Raw genomic sequence first — 814 nt, forward strand, 5'->3', positions numbered from 1 at the left:
CCATGCTTTGCCTCTTTAAGAGGCAAAGCATTTGACCGTTGAACATTTGTTTGGAACTTGTAGAACAAAAAGTTCGGAATTTGTCGAGGGGAGTAGGGGGGGGGGGGACGCGGATTGGAACGAGGTGAAGAGGAAAGAGGAAAGAGGAAAGAGGAAGGAGGAAGGAGGAAAGAGGAAGGAGGAAAGAGGAAGGAGGAAAGAGGAAAGACGCAAGGGAGATAGACTTGAGCTTGGTGCCGGTGATCTCAGCAGGATCTGGACACAGAGCAGGCAGTTTATTGGTTGGCACGTGTTACAGTGTGCACGTGGACAAGTGTGAGACGTGAACACAACCTTGCGATACAACTACACGTGTAAAATTGTGGTCCCATGTGTAATTGTTTATATGGAATTGTAATTGTTGCTCACCGTTTGTGCGGCCTTATCAGAAGAGGACGTACGGGCAATACTGGAAGCGTTGGCACTAACGTGGGGCGCGAAAGCCAACGCGTGGCCTGGGAGCAGGCGAGGGAGAAATGAAAGGGGCTCCCGGCGCCACCGGGAGGGGGAGGGGGCGGGTGTGGGGGGGGCAATGCTCCCTTTCACTTCACAGTTGCATGCCCCCTTCATCACAGATAAGGTAGTCACCCCCTGCAGTGTAAGTGCAAGTTGCGTCTCATTCCCGTCCCCCTCCCTCCAACTGCACGATAGCGGGCGCTCACTCTCCGTCGCAGCCAGCCTCCCACGCTCCCGCACCACAATCGAGGGGCCCCCCTCCTCCCCCTCCGCGCGGCGGCCGCATGCCGGACACTCCATGCTGACGCTGCGGTCGTCG

The sequence above is a fragment of the Chondrus crispus genome, genomic scaffold (assembly GCF_000350225.1).
Source record: "Chondrus crispus Stackhouse genomic scaffold, scaffold_230, whole genome shotgun sequence".
NCBI lineage: Eukaryota > Rhodophyta > Florideophyceae > Gigartinales > Gigartinaceae > Chondrus > Chondrus crispus.